This window comes from Somniosus microcephalus, unplaced genomic scaffold (assembly GCF_052327205.1).
Source record: "Somniosus microcephalus isolate GS21.2 unplaced genomic scaffold, FLI_Smic_1.0 unresolved_chr2, whole genome shotgun sequence".
In the NCBI taxonomy this organism is placed as follows: Eukaryota; Metazoa; Chordata; class Chondrichthyes; order Squaliformes; family Somniosidae; genus Somniosus; species Somniosus microcephalus.
In genome coordinates, this window is record NW_028225180.1 from 68,781,057 (window position 1) to 68,802,326 (window position 21,270).

General features: G+C 44.6%; 1 pseudogene; it reads left to right on the forward strand.

Moving 5' to 3' along the window:
- The first annotated feature begins 285 nt into the window (after positions 1-285).
- LOC147092787 (putative G protein-coupled receptor 139) lies at positions 286-1,997 on the forward strand (annotated as a pseudogene).
- The last annotated feature ends 19,273 nt before the right edge of the window (positions 1,998-21,270 follow it).

Genomic DNA, 21,270 nt, shown 5'->3' on the forward strand with positions numbered 1-21,270 from the left:
CACGCGCAGAGTGCAGTGCTTCTGGGATTACTTTCCGTTAATGGATGCTAATAGACGGAGTTTCATGGACTGAGCTGTTCAATTTCCCCATTGGCGGCCCGGGCGCACTGAAGTTGAAAATCGCTCCTTGTTTGTTAAGTGACTGTAACTAAAGCCAATTATTGTGTAACCGGATTGTCTCACCGGGGCACCGATTGATCTATAAAGGGGGAGCATTTACAGATCTCAGAAACACTCAAGCCGGAACCGTAAAGTAGCTCAGAATTCACACAAATCTTAAAAACAATGGTACGGCCAATAATTCTACAGATACGGGACATTTACTACCATGTCCTCGCAGCATTTGGCATTCCCGGTAAGTCAATGTATACTGTTGCCTAATACCTGTTGACTATCTCAGTGTTAATGTAACAGATTCCGAGAATGTCCACACTGCAGAGTAATTTATTCACCGGGATCAGTCGGTGAAAATCAGCGGCAATCCCAGTCGCCCGCGCGACCGCTGAGGCGCTGTTCCGGTCGCTGGATCGCGGGCACCGGGCGCTCAATGTTCCTCCCTATACTGAGGGAGGGCGAGGCTGATTCCCCGGCCTCCCCAACAACACATAGCTAAGTAAAGAATGTGTTGCTCAGTGCCCATCGTAATCACGTCTTTTGTGCCGTTGTTCCCTGTCTACATTACGTTGATAATAACTCGGACTGCAGAAACTTCCATCCAACAGGCGTTTTACGAAATAAATTCCACGCTGGAAGGAGCTCCCCTCCTCTCTGCAGCGTTTGAGTATAACTTGAACGCTTGTTTTTTATCGGAGTTGAGAATTTTATTTGAATTATATCTTTCCATTAATTGCCGTGTAATTATATTTAATACTTGACTGAAGTTTGCTGGACGGACGGCGTGTTTTCAGCCCCTCGATATTGAATGTTCAGTGATTTCATTCCTTTAAATAAAGTGTCTTCACCATCGCCTATGTTAAGGAAAAAATCCGTGCGCTTAACGCTAAATAGGGACACATCTGAACATTTCCGCACAATAATCTGAGATTTATCTGAATGCCCCCGTTACTGACCTCTTGTTGCTCCTTCTTACAGCGAACCTACTGACAATCGTGATTCTCTCCAGAGGAAACTGCGGCCTTTCCAAATGTATCTCTGTCTACATGGTGGCCATGGCAACAGCAGATCTACTGGTCATGATCATCAATGTATTATTGAACCGCATTTTACGTTATTACTTTCCACATACATTCCTGTCGTTAACTGCCATCTGTAAGTTCATTATATACCTGCAATGTGTCGCCCTCTATCTGTCGGTGTGGTTTACAGTCTCGTTCACATATGACCGATTTGTAGCTATATGTTGTAAGAGGTTTAAAACCAAGTATTGCACAGTGAGAACTGCGGCCGGGATTATAACAGCGGTCTCTGTCCTGATCTGTTTACAGAGCCTGCTGTTTTGGTTTGCATTTGAACCTGAGCGAATAATTAACAATGTTCACTGGGGTTGCCGCTCCAGAGCGGAGTTTATTTCATCGCCTGTCGGTGTGGTGTTTTCCTGGCTACGGAGCATTTGTTTTTCTTGGCTTAGTTATGTTTTGATATTACTGTTTAATTGTTTGACAGCCAGACGTATTTTAGTGGCCAGTCGAGCCCGCAGGGGACTACGGGGTCATAACAGTGAGAATCAGAGCGATCCCGAGATGGAGAGCCGAAGGAAATCCATAATTTTACTGTTCAGTGTATCGGGCAGTTTTGTATTGTTGTGGCTGACAACTACCGTTACTTATTTAACTACCGGACCGACAAGCACCGCGCATTACCGAGGCGATTATGCAGCCCCTGCCTATATTGCCGCTGAAACCGGATATATGCTCATGTATTTGAGTTCCTGTACAAACACGTGCATTTATGCAGCTACACAAACTAAATTCAGGAACGAGCTGATGCAGTTGATGAAAACTCCTTGGACATTTATTTGCAAATAAATGAAAAAATAAAACAAAGATTCTTGTCCAAATTAAAGAGCAAATACTATGGTTTGCTGTAGTGAAAATTAAAAGGCATCAGAGAACATTTACTCCAATTTGTGCCTTGTGTTTGATGTCTGCTGCTTTCCCCGGATGAACATGATCGATTCCCGCTAAAACAGCGCACTTCCCGCTCAAGATCCAAAGAGAACAGTTATGATTGAGCTTCAGCAGTGGAGTAGAACTTGTGGGCGTCAGCGTTAACTTGCTTACACCGTAGTTACTGGAATGAGACGCCCCAGTATAATTAATAGTTAAAGGTTACTTTAATGTAGAACCTATGTGATACAATCGTGGTTTTCTGTAATTCTGTAATGTTGGTGTGAATGTTGCAGGCGCTGGTCTCCCCATCAGACTCCTCCCCACATTGTCTCCTGGACCAATAGAACGGAGTCCTGGCTCCTGATCAGTGTCTAATGATGGAGACAGTAGGAACTTGACTCGTCAATGTGACACTAGACATCTTTGTTCACAGATGTTTACTTAAATCCCAAACTGGTCACCGAAATGTTGTAGAATTGATAACAGGGGAACAGATAATTTTAGCCAAAGAGTTCGTGTCCGCGTTTACACTGAACCCGAGAAAATAGTTCCATTCACTTTAAACCCCCTGATCTCAACGTCCCATCAACCTATTTTTATTCATTGATATATAAAATTTAAACTTGAAATGGCGATAATTTATCCCTCTCTGAATTCCACAGCCTCACAACACTCCATGTAAAGAGGGTTGTCCTGCTCGCAGTTCTAAATCACTTCCATTTATTCCTTTATCTATGGCAGTTAGTTCTTGATCATGAACTATTGGAAAGTGTCTCATTCGATCTATGCTATGACGTCCCTACTTATCGTAAGTCACCTTGGCACGACTCGTCGAAAGATATTAGTCTGGAATCAATGCACAATCTCGTGAAAGTCAAGAAATTTTAGTTAAGATGGTTAACTGATAGCTTTCCGTTTGAGATGGTAGTGTCCTTGCTTAAATTGAATAATGAGAAAAATGTAGTTCATATCTTGAAATCTAACACCTACAGAATCCGCCCCTCCCCCCACCCGGATTGACAGAAAGGGCGGGATTGTTTTGTGTCGGATGTATTGCGCTGCATGATCTTAGATTATCACTGTGTGTGCAGAGGCGACGTGTTGTGCAAGAAACAACTAGCTTGCGATATTCATGATGAAGATGCTATGGCGAACAGGTCCAAGAAACGGTCAATCATGCTGAAAACAACCCTACTTGAAAAGGTTAATGTGGTTGTGGAGAGCTTAATGTGTAAAACCAATGGGTAGAGATCTGCACAAAAGAATAGACCGCGATAGATATACGTTGCTGATGAGATATAGTTTAATGCTGACATGAAATACTCTAATCCTACGACAGAGGGCACTGTACGGGTTGGGATAATCAGACTGTCGTGAAGTCTGCTAATGTTATACTGTATTGGTTTATCTTAATGTTGTATTAATGTAAATCTTTATCCTTTGCCTGTTAAACAGTTAATTTAAAGTAGCACTGAGCTGATGAGCGAGGGCTCACCCTACAGCAATGGTCAGATTCAGGATGCAGTAAGAATAAATGTAATAAAAGTCATATAATTTTAAACTGATTCATATATTTCATAGAACTTTACTCATTTGATAACAGTGTTGGAAATCTGTTAATTATGTAAAGGAAAACATCTGGAATGTCATCATAATTTTTTATTCGTTCATGGGATGTGGGAGCGCTGGCAAGGCCAGCATTTATTGCCCATCCCTAATTGCCCTTGAGAAGGTGCTGGTGAGCCGCCGACTTGAAACACTGCAGTCCATGTGGTGAAGGTATTCCTACAGTGCTGTTAGGTAGGGAGTTCCAAGATTTTGACCCAGCGATGATGAAGGAACGGCGATGTACTTCCAAGTCAGGATGGTGTGTGACTTGGAGTGGAACTTGGAGGTGGTGGTGTTCCCCTGAGCCTGATGCCCTTGTCATTCTAGGTGGAAAAGTTCGTCGATTTGGAAGGTGCTGCCGAAGGAGCCTTGGCGTGTTAATTTGTACAAATAGTACAGAAATAAAGACAGAGTTATAATTAAAGTATTCACTTGGTCGAATAGCAATTAAAGGAACAAGCGTGAAATTAATGTTAATATAATGAACTAAGGTAATTATACGGGTCAGCCCAAAGGAAAACGCGCTCTTTAAGTAAAGAAAACTATCAGTTATGATAAAAAGATGAGACCATTAAAGTTTCCTTATATGGAGTTATATTTTTACTTCTATATGATTAGATAACGCACAATTGTGAGGATTGATACGAAGAGGCAGTGGAAATGTGACAGTTTGGATTGAGCATTCGCAATGGTCCAAGTAACTGAGTTCAGAATTACAACACGTTTGAATCCCCAACCAACAATCAGCAGATGTGATTGTAGTTAGTACCTTTAATTGTATGATTAATTTCTATTGCTTATACTTTGTGCTAAAATACCTATGTGACCTCACTTCAATGTTGAAGATTAGCTGATTGAAAACCTTTCGCTAACAATAGCTTCAGTACTTTGTGAATGAGCTTCATTTATTAATTGTGATTAAGTGCCCACTTAACCCTCTTCAAAGTTCCACTTGATCCTTAGCTTCTGTAAAAGCCAAACTCCACTTGGTTTCAAGTCTCTGTGGAGCCCAGGCTTTGCCAATCCGGCTGCCATCCAGCTTCTGCAGAAGTGATTATGAGTTTCGAGTAAGTCTGTGTAACAGGCACATTCTCATTTAACTGGAATCAGACGATCAATCATATATAAGGCACCAGTAAGGCTTCATGTAGAGGTTTTCACTCCATCAGACTCAGATGCGATGCATCTGCACCCAGCTACAATCGTGAAAAGTCGATATTTAATCAATCACATCATCCCAAATCAAAAAGTAAAATAGAAAGCAAAGTTAACAGTTGCATTACCGTGTCAAATTCCATTCCATATGGTTGTGATTCTCGACCTCGTTTCTAATTAAACAGCCAGTACTTAAAAATCACTCTTCCCTAAACTTTTCCAAGTCTGACGAAGGGGTCGATCTGAAGCATTGCTTTTAATTGTCTCTCCTCCATGCGGCCTGAACTGCTGAGTGTTTCCAGCATTTTATGTTGTTATTTCAAATTTCCCGCTCCGCTCTATTTTGCTATTCACATTGAAGTGTTGTTGTGTGCTCCTGGCATTCCTGTGATCTCTATTTGTTATTAAATGGTGAATAGCCTTCCATGTCCACAAATTACTCTGCCATCTATCACTAATTACACAGTTACTGTGTTCCCCTGAGTACCCTGCCCTCTATCTCTAATCACACAGTTACTGTGTTCCCCTGAATAACCTGCCCTCTATCTCTAATCAGACAGTTACTCTGTGCCCTAAATTAACCTGTCCTCTATTTCTAGTTACACAGTAACTGTGTTCCCCTTAAATTTCCCTGTCATCTATCACTAATTACAGTTAGTTTTGCCCTAAATCACCCTGTGCTCTATCTCTAATTACACTTACTGTGTTCCTCTATATCATCCTGTCACCTCTCTCTAACTATGGTTACTGTGTTGCACTAAATTACCCTGCCCTCTATCACTACTTACACAGTTTTTGTGTTCGCCGAAATTAACCTGTCCTCTATCTTTAATTACAGTTACTGAGTTCCCCTAAATTTCACTGCCTCTATCGCTAATTACACAGTTACTGTGTTCCTCTAAATTATCCTGCCCTCTACCTTTAATAACAAATTTACTGTGTGCCCCTAAATTACCCCGTCTTCTATCTCTAATTACACAGTTACTGTGTTCCCCTAAATTACCATACCCTCTACCTCTAATTACACCGTTATAGTGGTCCCCTAAATCACCCTGACCTCAATCTCTATTTACACAGTTACTGTCTTCCCCTAAGTTAACCTGCCCCCTATCGCTAATTACGCACTTACTATGTTCCCCTAAATTAACATGTCCTCTATCTCTATTCGACAGTTACTGTGTTCCCCTAAATTACCCTGCCCTCTATCTCTAATTACACACTTAATGTTTTCCCCTAAATTACCCTGTCCTCTATCTCTAATTACACAGTTACTGCGTTCCACTAAATTACACTGTTCTCAATCTCTAATTACACAGTTACTGAATTCCCCTGAATTACCCTGTCCTGTATTTCTAATTACACAGTTATTGTGTTCCCCTAAATTTCCCTGTCATCTATCACTAATTACATTTACTGTGTTCCCCTAAATTACACTGTCCTCTATGTCTAATTAAACTTACTCTGTTCTTCTATATTATCCTGACCTCTATCTCTAATTATCATTTCTGTGTTGCATTAATTTACCTTGTCCTCTATCACTAATTACACAGTAATGGTGTGAACCCAAATTACCCTGTCCTATGTCTCTAATTACGCAGTAAGTGTGTTCCCCTAAATTAGCCTGTGCTCTATCACTAATTACAGTTACTTTGTTCCCCTAAATTACCCTGTCCTCTATCTCTAAGTACGCACTTAATGGGGCAGTAATTCCTCCCCAAACGTGTGAGTACGGAAGGGGTACTCACGCGTCTGGCCGGAGGAAATGCCGGTTTTCAGCATGCACAGCGCAACTCAAGAGTTGAAGAGGCTAGCACGTGTGCTGTAGGGGGCAGCGTGTGCGTCTTGGATTTCCTCTGTTTTGGGGGATTTGCGCATGTGTAAAGGCCTCCGGTCTGTACGCTTGTAAAAAGCACACGTAAGTATTTATTTTTACAGGTAAGTGGTGTTTTAGTGCAATTTAGAATTTTTTTCCACAGGTTTATTATTTTAAAGAATCTTCAATAAGGTAAGTTTAGTTTTAGAACCTTTTTATTAAAATTTATTTTTTTCAAAAAAAACAAATTATTGTTTAAATTATTTTTTTAAACTTATTTATACTTAATTTAACGATTGGGATGTTTTTAAAAATTTTATTTAAAGTTTAAGTAGTGTTTTGGGGTGCAGTACTTCTCATGAGTTTGACAGTTCTTTCTCTCAAACTTCTGAATGAAGTTTCCCCTCCCCTGATTGGCTGAACAGTGCTCACCTAATCCCCGCCGGCACATCGCACTAACTATGCCGATGGGTCAGGTTAGCACAGCACGCCGACATCAGAACCGGGCCACTGACAGCAAATCCACTGTGGGCCAGGTTTCAGATGTCGGCGCGCCGGGTAAGTGCAAATCGGGGGCTTGCACGCGCGGCAAGCCCATTGACACCAAGTTCTGGGCAAATGTGTTCCCCTAAATTAACCTGTCCTCGATCACAAATTACACTGTTGCTGTGTTCCCCTAAATTACCCTGTCCTCTATCTCTATTTAGACTCTAAAGCTTTCCCCTGAATTACCCTGTCATTGGTCTCAAATTACACAGTTACTGAGTTCCCCTAAATTTCCCTGTCATCTATCACTAATAACGCAGTTTCTTTTCCCCTAAATTACCCTGTCCTCTATCTCTAATTACACAGTTACTGTGTTCACCTAAATTAACCTGTGCTCTATCTCTAATTACACTTTAACTGTGTTCCCCTAAATTTCTCTCTCGTCTATCACTAATTACCTAGTTAGTTTTCCCCTAATTTACCCTGTCCTCTGTCTCTAATTTCACTTGCTGTGTTCCTCTGTATTATCCTGTCCTCTGTCTCTAATTAGACATACTGTGTTGCACTAAGTTACCATGTCACCTATCACTAATTACACAGTTACGCTGTTCCCCTAATTGACACTGTCGTCTATCTTTCATTACACAGCAACTGTGTTCACATACATTTACCTGTGCTCTGTCACTAATTGGACAGTTACTTTGTTCCCCTAAATTACCCTGTCTGCTATCTCTAATTAAAGAGTTAATTTGACCCCCTAACTTACCCTGTCTGCTTTCTCTAATTAAACAGTTACCGTGTTCCCCTTAACTTCCCTACCCTCTCTCTCTAATTACTCAGTTACTGTCTTCTCCTAAATTACCCTGTCCTCGATCTCTAATCACACAGATACTGTGTTCCCCAAAATATCCCTGCCCTCGCTCTCTAATTACACAGTTACTGTGTTCCCATAATTTTCCCTGTCATCAATCAGTAACTACGTAGTTAGTTTTCCCCTAAATTTCCCTGTCCTCTATCTCTAATTACACTAACTTTATTCTTCTATATTATCCTGTCCTCTATCTTTTATTATCATTACTCTGTTGTACTAAATTTCCCTGTCCTCTCTCACAAATTACACAGTTACCCTGTTCCCCTATGTTACCCTGTTCTCTACCTTTTAATTACAGTTACTGATTTCGCCTAAATTACCCTGGCCTCTATCTCTAATTACAGAGTTACTGTATTCCCCTAAATTACCCTGCCCTCTATCTCTAATAACAAAGTAACTGTGTTCCCAAAAATTACCCTGTCCTCTATCTCTAATTAAAAAGTTACTTTGATCCCCTATAGTGCCCTGACCTCTATCTCTAATTACACTGTTACCGTGTTCCCCTAAATTACCCTGTCCTCTATCTCTAAATACACAGTTACTGTGTTCCCCAATATTATCCTGTCATCTGGCTCTAATTATACATACTGTGTTCCAATAAATTACGCCGTCCTCTATCACAAATTGAACCATTACTGTGTTCCCCTAAATTACCATGTCTGCTCTCTCTAATTAAAAAGTTACTTTGATCCCCTAAATTATCCTGTCCTCTATATCTAATTACACAGTAATTGTGTTCCACTAAATTACACTGTCCACTATCTCTAATACAAAGTTACTCTGTTCCACTAAATTACCCTGTGCTCTATATCTAATTAGACAGTTACTGATTTTCCCTAAATTATCTGCCCTCTATCTCTAATTACACAGTCAGTGTGTTCACCTAAATTACCCTGTCCTCTGTCACTAATTACATCCTTACTGTGTTCACCTAAATTAGCCTGTCCTATATCTCTAATTATAATGTACCTGTGTTCCCCTAAATTACCCTGTCCTCTATCACTAATTACATTTATTGTGTTCCCATAAATTACCCTATCCTCTATCTCTAATTACACTCTTAATATTGTCCCCTAAATTACCCTGTCCTCTATCACTAATTACACAGTTACAGTGCTCACCTAAATTACTCTGTCCTGTACCTCTAATTATACAGCAACTGTGTTCCCCTAAATTACCCTGTCCTCTGTCACTAATTACATCGTTACTGTGTTCACCTAAATTAGCCTGTCCTATTTCTCTAATTATACATTTACTGTTTACCCCTAAATTACCCTGTCCTCTGTCATTAATTACATCGTTACTGTGTTCACCTAAATTAGCCTGTCCTATTTCTCTAATTATACATTTAGGGCTAGATTTTCAGTTGCTTGCGCCAGCAGTTAGCGCCTTAAGAGAAGTGATTTCCGGGCGCTATGCGTGTAGCGCCCGGGCGCAGCGCAGTTTGCGCCCCGCCACAAATTAAGTTGCCCGTTAGCGCCGGCGCAAAGTTTAGCGCCCGCCCGGATGCGCGCGCAGTAAATGACGTCACATCCTCGTGCAACGCCCTTTGGCCGCCCCGATTGCAAACTTCAGTCGGACCGCCCCATTGTGCGGCGGGCGGCCGGAGCGTTTGGAAAAAGGAACGCAACACAACCAGCGCGGGCCCCGGGGGGCGCTAATTAAAGGGAACGTCCTCTCCAGTATAAAGGCCATCCTTTTTTCAGAAAACAGTCTTGTGCAACGCATTTCTGGAGACACAACAAGGAGGATAGCTAACTGGTTTCAAGCAGCAAGAGCCAGGTATTTTTGGACTCAGGCAATAGCGCTGCAAGTGGCCATTTGGAAATTAGACTGTTTGCCAGGATTTGATGGGGGTTGCATGGGGTGCCAACGCGGAGCTGCAGCTCCATGTCCGTAGGGCTCGCAGACGCATTGTGAGAGGGGCAGCCCTGGCTAGAGGCAGAGGGGGCTACAGGCGTCGGCCACGTAGGCCTTACCCAGTCAGGCTATACCGCCAGCAGCGCTCCTACCTAAACATGAGTGCCGCGCGATGTGTTAAAAGGCTCCGATTCCGAAAGGGGGTGATTGCAGAGATCTGCCACCTGCTTCGCCGAGATCTGCGGCCAAAGCTCAGGTGCAGGACGTCTCTGTCGGTGGAAGTGAAGGTGACGGTGGCATTGAACTTCTATGCCACCGGCTCCTTCCAATACGCTGCTGGGGACATAGCAAACATCTCCCAGTACGGCGTGCATCGCTGCATCCGCCAGGTGACCGAAGCACTGTTCAGAAGGAGAAGCCAATTCATCTCCTTCCCCATGGCCCTGGAGAGCCAGCATCAGTGCGCATTGGGATTTTCCAGACTCGGGGAATTCCCCTTGGTGCAGGGCGCCATTGACTGTACGCATGTGGCTTTGCGGGCCCCTCTGGAGCATGGCGAGCAGTATCGCAACAGGAAGGGCTACCATTCTCTGAATGTGCAGCTGGTCTGTGACCACAAGCAGCGCATCATGGCAGTCAATGCCAGCTTCCCAGGCAGCAGCCACGATGCCTTTATCCTGCGGCAGAGTACTGTGCATGACATGTTCCAGGCACAGCCTCCCCCAAGAGGATGGCTACTCGGGGACAAAGGCTATCCTTTGTGCACCTGGCTCATGACCCCGCTCCGCGCGCCCAGGACCGCTGCTGAAGAGGCCTACAACGAGAGCCATCAAACCACCCGCAACATCATCGAGCTAACTATTGGGGTCCTCAAGCAGCGGGTCCGCTGCCTTGATCGCTCCGGAGGAGCTCTCCAGTATTCGCCGGACCGGGTCTCCCAATTTGTGGTGGTTTGCTGCATGCTACACAACCTGGCTATCCGCAGGACTCAGGCACTGCCACCTGACGTTGGACCAGCACCTCAGGAGGAGGAGCAGGAGCAGCATGAGGAGGAGGAGGAGGAGGAGGAGGAGGAGCAGGAGTACGTTCCCAGGAGGGAGCGACCAGGGCCAAGGGCCGCACGACGCCACCTTATTACACGGTACTTCTAAGCCCCCTGTCAGGGAATGGCCAGGGGCCATGAGGGAAGATGAATGCAGCCGCTCCGCAAGCCCTCAGCCGGCGAAGCCAACAAACACTAAGAAGAACAACCATGGAGACTGCATGAATAAAGATAATTTTTTATTAAACAAAAATGAAAAGCCCTTCCCACATGAATCCCCAAAAACAATAAACGGGCCCCACAAAAAGCCCAACAAACGACTCACTCCCACAAACTGGGGAGGAGCCACTCCACCTTTATTGAAACCGGGCCTCAACGTCGGCCTAACGCAAAAAAAAAGCCCTCCAAAAGCACAACCATGGGCAAAATAAAGATGGCCACCGCCATATTAAAGGAAAGCTGGCCACACCCTCTACTGAGTGGCCCGCGAGGGCGAGACCTTGGCCAGCATTTTGCCTCCCCTGCCCTGCCTGCTGCACCTTCGCAAGCTCTGCCCAGTGGCTGCTGCGAGGCTGGGGGAAGGTGCCTGAGGCTCAGATGCCCTTCCGCCAGATGCCGCTGGGGGGCGGCCTACACGGCGTTTGGGCCTCGAGGGGCCGTCTCCTGAGTGGCGCACCTGAGCCTGGCCACCATCAGCTGCAGCCGCTTGCCCTTGACGCCCCAGAGGGGGAATGGCGGCGACGGATGGCGCAATGTGGGCCAGCTGGCGTCTGGGATGCGCTGGCTGGTGCTGTGGCGCGGTGGCACTCGGCCGGGACCGCACTGCAGGATCCGCAGCAATCAGCCGACGGCCGGCTTGCTGGGATGGTCCAGCGCGGCGCCTGCCCTGGCGATGCCTGCCTGAGACAGCGCGTGTGGCAGCAGTGAGTGGCCCTGTGGTCCTGGTGTGCGCGCGCATCACATCCGCCAGGGTCTTGACGGCATCAGTTAGCATGCGGCCAGTCGCGGCAGTTGCTGCCCCGAACTCGCGCACACTGGTCGCCAGCGACTTGATGGCCTCAGGCATGCGCCCCACCACGCTCATGAGCTCCGTGTGGCGCCGGTCCGAGTCGTCGGCCATCTGATCGAGCTTCCGCACCTCCTCCAAAGTGAAGGTGTCCGGACTGGAGTCGCGACTCTCCCGCTGGGGAGGAGGGGGCCGAACTAGGGGACCCTTGCCGCGTTGGTGACGGCGAGTGTGCCGAGCAGCAGCACTCCCCTCTGATCCTTCCCCCCTTTGGGGGGAAGGCCGCGGGCCACGCGCACGGCTGCTGGGTGGCTGGACGCCACTGGTCCCAGAAGCTGCATTGCCCTGCGACAGTTCCTCCAGGCACTCGTCCAGTGAGGAGGTGTCGAGCATTTCCTCCTCTCCTGCGGGACATGACTGTTCCCCCGAAGGTCCGGCTTGCTCCTCCTCCTCCTCCTGGTTGGAGGTGCTGTCACTGGCAGCCTCAGGGTCCTGGTTGTCACCAGCTGAAAGCAGGAATGCACAAGAGTAGCTTCAGAGTGAGGAGACGGCGTCAGCGAGGGAGTTAGGACTGGTGGGATTCAGCGCATTGGTGGGACAGTGGCAAAGGAGGTAGCTCGGATGGGCCAGTGCGACGCGAGAGGGCCAAAAGGCGAGGTCCTTACCATTGCCGGGCAGTGGAGGGTCGGATACACCGCACGCTGTGGGGACAATCACACGTGCTCCCATGAGCACACACACGCGCTCCTCCAGCCGAGTGAGCTTCTGCAGCTTGGCGCGGCCACCCCTGGCACGGGCCTGGCGATTAAACGCTACTTTAGCCTGCAAGAGAAAGGACGGGCTGTAAGTGCGCAGTGAAGCCCTGATGTAGTGTGCACTGCCTCCCATGGTGGAATAGCTTGGACAGAGTGAAGCCCTGATGTAGTGTGCACTGCCTCCCATGGTGGAATAGCTTGGACAGAGTGAAGCCCTGATGTAGTGTGCACTGCCTCCCATGGTGGAATAGCTTGGACAGAGTGAAGCCCTGATGTAGTGTGCACTGCCTCCCATGGTGGAATAGCTTGGACAGAGTGAAGCCCTGATGTAGTGTGCACTGCCTCCCATGGTGGAATAGCTTGGACAGAGTGAAGCCCTGATGTACTGTCCACTGCCTCCCATGGTGGAATAGCTTGGACAGAGTGAAGCCCTGATGTACTGTCCACTGCCTCCCATGGTGGAATAGCTTGGCCAAAGTGTAGAGTGCCGAATGGCCATTTGATGCTCATGACTGTCCCAATGCTGCTGGCTGAGGGCTGGCCAAAAGGACTTTCAGGTCCCTTTGCCCATCATGTCAGGTGTACATGCAAGAATGAGGAGGAGACTGGAAAGGCTACTCACCCTCACAATCCTGGTCAGATCGTTGTATTTCTTACGGCATTGTGTGTGGGTCCTGGGGGCCTCGCCGGTGAACGTCACCCTCTGGGCGATCTGCTTCCAGGCTTTGGTGTAGTCGTGGTGGGTTGGATTCCTCCCACTGTCTGGAAACAAGATCTTGCGCCTCACCTCCAGAGCTGTGACCATTATGTCCAGATCACCCTCTGAGAAGCGCAGGGCACGCTGACGGGCCTTCTCTGGCGTTGCCATGACTCCCTGGGGCTGAGCAGTAGTGTTGAGGCCTCTTTGCAAGGCTGCAGTGTGCAGGGCGTGGCAGCAGACCAATTCGTCCCTTCCCCCTTTAAGAGCTGGTCGGCACCACGGGGTCTGCTGTCAGTGCAAAAATGACCACACCCGTGCTGCGCCCCGCCTGGGCGCTATCCCTCTGGACCGTCGGCTTAGCGCCTAAAGAGAGTAGTGGAATGCCTCTTTTAGCGCTCCACCAACCTCTTAGGGCGAAGCCACTGAATTCCCGGCAACGGGGCGCTACTTTGGGGCGGGCGCTAACTTCGGGCGGGCGCTAAGGTTAGCGCCCCAAAACTGTCTATACTGAAAATCTAGCCCTTACTGTTTACCCCTAAATTACCCTGTCCTCTATCACTATTTACCCAGTTACTGTGTTCAGGTAAATTACCATGCACTATATCGACAATTATAGAGTAACTGTGTTCCCCTAAATTGCCCTGTCCTCTGTCAATAATTACACGGTTACTGTGTTCCCCTAAATTAGCCTGCCCTCTATCTCTAATTACACTTACTGTGTTCCTCTATATTACCCTTTCCTCTCTCTCTATTTATAGGTAGTGTGTTGCACTAAATTACCCTGTCCTCTATCTCTAATTACTCAGTTGCTTTGCTCCCCTAAATTAACCTGTCATCTATCTCTTATTGCACTGTTAAATTGTTCCCCTATATTACCCCATCCTCTGTCACTAATTACACAGTTATCGTGTTCCCCTAAATTACCCTGTGCTCTATCTCTAATTACACATACTGTGTTCCTCTATATTACCCTGTGCTCTATCTCTAATTACACTTACTGTGTTCCTCTATATTACCCTTTCCTCTCTCTCTATTTATAGGTAGTGTGTTGCACTAAATTACCCTGTGCTCTATCTCTAATTACACTGTTACTGTGTTCCCCTATATTACCCTGTCCTCTGGCTCTAATTATACATACCGTGTTCCAATAAATTACACCGTCCTCTATTACAAATTGAACCATTACTGTGTTCCCCTAACTTACCATGTCTGCTATCTCTAATTAAAAAGTTACTTTGATCCCCTAAATTATCCTGTCCTCTATATCTAATTACACAGTAATTGTGTTCCCCTAAATTACCCCGTCCTCTGTCACTAATTATACAGTTACTGTGTTCCCCTAAATTACCCTGTCCTCTATCGCTAATTACACAGTTACTGTGTTCCGCTGAATTTCACTGTCATCTATCACTAAAAAGGTAGTTTGTTTTCCACTAAATTCCCCTGTCCTCTATCACTAATTACACAGTCACTGTGTTCCCCTAAATAAACCTGTCCTCTATCTCTAATTACACTTACTGTGTTCCTCTATATTACCCTGTCCTCTCAATCTAATTATAGGTACTGTGATGCACTAAATTACCCTGTCCTCAATCTCCACGCGCTCAGTTACTGTGCTCCCCTAAATTATACTGTCCTCTACCTCTAATTAAACAGTTACTGTGTTACCCTAATTGTCCGTCATCTATGACTAATAACAAAGTTGTTTTCCCTAAATTACCCTGTCCTCTATCACTAATTATACAGTAACTGGGTTCCCCTAAATTAATCTGTCCTCTATTTATAATGACACAGTTACTGTCTTCCCCTAAATTACCCTGTCCTCCATCACTAATTACACAGTTACTGTGTTCCCCTAAATTACCCTGTCCGCTATTTCTAATTACACAGTCACTGTCTTCCGCTAAATTTCACTGTCCTCTATCATTAATTACATAGTTAGTTTTCCCCTAAATTAACCTGTCTTCTATCTCTAATTACATTTACTGTGTTCCTGTCATCTGTCTCTAATTACACATACTGTTTTGCACTAAATTACCCTGTACTCTATCACTAATTACACAGTTACTGTGTTCCCCTAAATTACCCCCTCCTCTAGCACTAATTGAACAGTTAATGTTTTCCCCTAATTTACCCAGTCCTCTATCTCTAATTAAATAGTTACTTTGATCCCCTAAATTAACCTATCCTCTATATCTAATTACACTGGTACTGGGTTCCCCTAAATTACCCCGTTCTCTATCACTAATTACACAGTTACGGTGTTCCCCTAAATTACCCTGTTCTCTCTCTCTAATCACACAGTAACTGTGTTCCCTTAAATTTCCCTGTCATCAATCACTAAATACATAGTTAGTTTTCCTCTAAATTACCCTGTTCTCTATCTCTAATTACTCATACTGTGTTCTTCTATATTATCCTGTCCTCTATCTTTAATTATTATCACTCTGTTGCGCAAAATTACCCTGTCCTCTATCACAAATTACACAATTCCCCTATATCACCCTGTACTCTATCTTTAATTACAGTTACTGAGTTCCCCTAAATTACGCTGCCCTCTATCTCTAATAAAAAATTAACTGTGTTCCACTAAATTTCACGGTCTTCTATCTCTAATTACACAATTACTGTGTTCCCCTAAATTACAGAGCCCTCTATCTCTAATTACATATTTACAGTCTTCCCCTAAATTGCCCTGTCCTCTTATCTTTCTTTAAACTGTTACTTTGATCCCCTATAATACCCTGTCCTCTGGCCTAGAAATTCAGTTGGCGCCGCGCCAGGGCTTTAGCGCCGGAAATTTAGCGCCGGCGCTAAGTCCACCTGCGCACGCCAAAAATTCAGTAGCGCCGCGCCCAAACGGCTGCCGGCGCTACTAGAGGGTGTCAGCGCCTCGAAATGGGCGCTGAGTGCCGCATTGCGGCGCAATTCCGGCGCTGCGGCACCCGATGCGGTGCGGCAGGCTGGGGAAGTGCAGGCCTCCTCCTTCAGTTAAGGAGGAGCTGCCTGCACCCGCCCGCTGGCCGTTCAAATGTTCAGAAAAATGAGCCCGGCACCTCGGACAAGTGCCGGGCTTGCAGGCCAGACGCATCTGTTCCGCGGGGGGGGGGGTGGAGGAGTCCGGGGAGGGAGGTGCGGGCAGGCGGCCGGCGGGAAAGCGGCCGGCCGCCGCGCGACCTTAATGAGCCGGTGCTAACTCCTGCAAGACTCGGTTGCCAAAGTCTTAGTTGCGGCTGCCACGGGCGAGGCGGCCGCAACTCAATTTCGGCGCTGGGGCCCGTCACCACGGCAACCGGGACGCTGCGCACACCGATGACGTCAGCGCAACCGGTGTAACGCCGATGGAAGGGCCCCACTGAATTTGCCAACTGGCCATAACTCTGGCGCTAGGCCCTCCAGCGCCCCAAATGGGGCGCTAAGCCTACTGAATTTCTAGGCCTCTATCTCTTATTACAAAGGTACTGTGTTCCCCTAATTTACCCAGTCCTCTATCTTTCATTAAACAGTTACTTTGATCCCTTGAATTACCCTGTGCTCTATCTCTAATTAGACAGTAACTGTGTTCCCCTGAATTACCCTGTCCTCTATCACTAATCACACAGTTACTGTGTTCCCCTAAATGATCCTGTCCACGATCTCTAATTATACAGTAACTGTGTTCCCCTAAATTACCCTGTCCACTATCTCTAATTATACAGTAACTGTGTTCCCCTAAATTACCTTGTCCTCTATCACTAATTACACAGTAACGGTGTGAACCCAAATTAATCTGCCCTATATCTCTAATTATGCAGTAACTGTGTTCCCCTAAATTAGCCTGTGCACTATCACTAATTACAGTTACTTTGTTCCCCTAAATTACCCTTTCCTCTATCTCTAAGTACGCACTTAATGGGGCAGTAATTCCTCCCCAAACGCGTGAGTGCGGAAGGGGTACTCACGCGTCTGGCCGGAGGAAATGCCGGTTTTCAGCATGCACAGCGCATGCGCTGAAAACCGTCATTTCCTCTCCTCTAACCCAAGAGGTGAAGAGGCTAGCTCGTGCGCTGTAGGGGGCAGCACGTGCGTCTTGGATTTCCTCTGTTTTGGGGGATTTGTGCATGTGTAAAGGCCTCCGGTCTTTACGCTTGTAAAAAGCACACGTAAATATTTATTTTTACAGGTAAGTGGTGTTTTAGTGCAATTTAGAATTTTTTTCCACAGGTTTATTATTTTAAAGAATCTACAATAAGGTAAGTTTAGTTTTAGACGCTTTTTATTAAAAAAAAAATTCAAAAAAATGATTATTGTTTAAATTATTTTTTTTAACTTATTTATACTTAATTTAACGATTGGGACTTTTTTTTAATTTCATTTAAAATTTAAGTAGTGTTTTGGGGTGCAGTACTTCTCATGAGTTTGACAGTTCTTTCTCTCAAACTTCTGAATGAAGTTTCCCCTCCCCTGATTGGCTGAACAGTGCTCACCTGATCCCAGCCGGCACATCGCACCAACTACGCCGCTGACATCAGAACCGGGCCACTGACAGGAAATCCACTGCGGGCCAGGTTTCAGATGTCGGCGCGCCGGGTAAGTGCACATCGGGGGCTTGCACGCGCGGCAAGCCCATTGACACCAAGTTCTGGGCAAATGTGTTCCCCTAAATTAACCTGTCATCGATCAGAAATTACACTGTTGCTGTGTTCCCCTAAATTACCCTGTCCTCTATCTCTATTTAGACACTAAAGCTTTCCCCTGAATTATCCTGTCATTTTTCTCAAATTACACAGTTACTGTGTTCCCCTAAATTTCCCTGTCATCTATCACTAGTAACGTAGTTTCTTTTCCCCTAAATTACCCTTTCCTCTATCTCTAATTACACAGTTAATGTGTTCACCTAAATTAACCTGTCCTCTATCTCTAATTATACAATAACTGTGTGACCCTAAATTATCCTGTGCTCTATCTCTAATTACACTGTAACTGTGTTCCCCTAAATTTCTCTGTCGTCTATCACTAATTACCTAGTTAGTTTTCCCCTAATTTACCCTGTCCTCTATCTCTAATTTCACTTGCTGTGTTCCTCTATATTATCCTGTCCTCTGTCTCTAATTAGACATACTGTGTTGCACTAAGTTACCATGTCACCTATCACTAATTACACAGTTATGCTGTTCCCCTAATTGACACCATCGTCTATCTTTCATTACACAGCAACTGTTTTCACATTAATTTACCTGTGCTCTGTCACTAATTGGACAGTTACTTTGTTCCCCTAAATTACCCTGTCTGCTATCTCTAATTAAAGAGTTACTTTGCTCCCCTAACTTACCCTGTCTGCTTTCTGTAATTAAACAGTTACTGTGTTCCCCTTAACTTCCCTACACTCTCTCTCTAATTACACAGTTACTGTCTTCTCCTAAATTACCCTGTCCTCGATCTCTAATCACACAGATACTGTGTTCCCCAAAATATCCCTGCCCTCGCTCTCTAATTACACAGTTACTGTGTTCCCCTAATATTCCCTGTCATCAATCAGTAACTACGTAGTTAGTTTTCCCCTAAATTTCCCTGTCCTCTATCTCTAATTACACTTACTTTATTCTTCTATATTATCCTGTCCTCTATCTTTTATTATCATTACTCTGTTGTACTAAATTTCCCTGTCCTCTCTCAAAAATTACACAGTTCCCCTGTTCCCCTATGTTACCCTGTTCTCTACCTTTTAATTACAGTTACTGATTTCGCCTAAATTACCCTGTCCTCTATCTCTAATTACAGAGTTACTGTATTCCCCTAAATTACCCTGCCCTCTATCTCTAATAACAAAGTAACTGTGTTCCCAAAAATTACCCTGTCGTCTATCTCTAATTAAACAGTTACTTTGATCCCGTATAGTGCCCTGACCTCTAACTCTAATTACAAAGTTACTGTGTTCCCCTAAATTACCCAGTCCTCTGTCACTAATACACAGTTAATGTGCTCCCCTAAATTAACCTGTGCTCTATCTCTAATTACACTGTTACCGTGTTCGCCTAAATTACCCTGTCCTCTATCTCTAAATACACAGTTACTGTGTTCCCCTATATTATCCTGTCGTCTGGCTCTAATTATACATACTGTGTTCCAATAAATTACCCCGTCCTCTATCACAAATTGAACCGTTACTGTGTTCTCCTAAATTACCATGTCTGCTATCTCTAATTAAAAAGTTACTTTGATCCCCTAAATTATCCTGTCCTCTATATCTAATTACACAGTTATTGTGTTCCACTAATGTACACTGTCAAATATCTCTAATACAAAGTGACTGTGTTCCACTAAATTACCCTGTGCTCTATATCTAATTAGACAGTTACTGATTTCCCCTAAATTATCTGCCCTCTATCTCTAATTACACAGTTGCTGCTTTCCCCTAAATTACCGTGTCCTCTCTCTCTAATTATACAGTGACTGTGGTCAGCTAAATTACCTTGACATATATCTCTAATTATACAGGAACTGTGTTCCCCTAAATTACCCTGTCCTCTGTCACTAATTACATCGTTACTGTGTTCACCTAAATTAGCCTGTCCTATTTCTCTAATTGTAATGTACCTGTGTTCCTCTAAATTACCCTGTCCTCTATCACTAATTACATTTACTGTGTTCCCATAAATTACCCTGTCCTCTGTCTCTAATTACACGCTTAATGTGTTCCCCTAATTTACCCTGTCCTCTATCACTAATTACGCAGTTACAGTGCTCAACTAAATTACCCTCTCCTATAACTCTAATTATACAGTAACTGTGTTCCCCTAAATTACTCTGTCCTCTATCACTAATTACAGTTGCTGTGTTCCCTAACATTATCCTGCCCTCTCTCTCTAATTACACAGTTAATGTGTTCACCTAAATTAACCTGTCCTCTATCTCTAATTATACAGTAAATGTGCTCCCTTAAATTACCCTGTCCTCTATCTCTAATTACAAAGTTACTATGTTCCCCTAAATTTCACTGTCATCTATCAATAATTACATAGTTAGTTTTCCCCTAAGTTACCCTGTTCTCTATCTCTAAAAACACTTACTGTGTTCCTCTATAATATCCTGTCATCTGGCTCTAATTATACATACTGTGTTCCAATAAAATACCCCGTCCTCTATCAAAAATTGAACAGTTACTGTGTTCCCCTAAATTACCCTGTCTGCTATCTCTAATTACACTGTTACTGTGTTCCACTAAATTACCCCGACCTCTATCACTAATCACACTGTCTCTGTGCTCCCCTAAAATACACTGTCCTCTATCTCTAATTAAACAGTTACTGTGTTCCGCTTATTTACCCTGTCCTCTCTCTCTAATTACGCAGTTATTGTCTTCTCCTAAATTACCCTGTCCTCTATCTGTAATTGCACAGTTACTGCTTTCCCTAATTTTCCCTCTCATCAATCACTAACTACATAGTTAGTTTTCCCCTGAATTTCCCTGTCATCTATCTCTAATTACCCTTACTGTTTCTTCTATATTATCCTGTTCTCTATCTTTAATTATCAATACTCTGTTGCACTAAATTACCCTGTCCTCTATCACTAACCATACAGTTCCCCTGTTCCCCTATATTACCCTCTTCTCTAACTTTAATTACAGTTACTGATTTCCGCTAAATTACAGAGCCCTCTATCTCTAATTAAACAGTTACAGTTTTCCCCTAAATTACCCTGTCCTGTATCACTATTTAAACAGTTACTTTGATCCCCTAGAGTACCCTGTCCTCTAACTCATATTACAAAGTTACTGTGTTCCCCTAAATTAACCAGCCCTCTATCATTAATTAAACAGTTACTTTGATCCCCTGAATTTCCCTGTCCTCAATCTCTAATTACACAGTTAATGTATTCCCTTAAATTACCCTCTCCTCAATCACTAATTACACACGTACTGTG